The following is a 440-nucleotide window of genomic DNA, read 5'->3' as shown; positions in this document are numbered from 1 at the left end:
GCTGCTTGCTTACATTGGATTAAACTTCCTGCCGAGATTACCCCATTTCGCAAATCTTTTTAGAAAGTTTTCCCTCCTCTACGTAACTATTTGAAAAGCAATTAGTCTTTCCTTATCCAATACAACATAATTTGAACGTCAGTAAAAAAAGGGGTATATATTATATAATGTTTTTTTTTCCAGTATGATTAAACTGCAGTGAAACAAAAATGTATATATTGTGATTAATCCTCTTACGTGACTGTCAAAATTCCGTTCTGTGTGTCTCATTATTATTATTCATCAAACGTAAATACTATCACTGTATTATAGTAAATAACGATAAATAATAGGACGTCTAAACACTCTAAACTCTTTTCATCTACGGAATGTAGAGAAAATGGAAAATGGAGAGGATGGTGTAGCGTGGAGAGAGATTTCACTCAAAGAATTTAAGATTA

This window comes from Penaeus monodon, chromosome 20, assembly GCF_015228065.2.
Source record: "Penaeus monodon isolate SGIC_2016 chromosome 20, NSTDA_Pmon_1, whole genome shotgun sequence".
NCBI classification, from domain to species: domain Eukaryota; kingdom Metazoa; phylum Arthropoda; class Malacostraca; order Decapoda; family Penaeidae; genus Penaeus; species Penaeus monodon.
Note: the sequence above shows the minus strand (reverse complement) of the source record.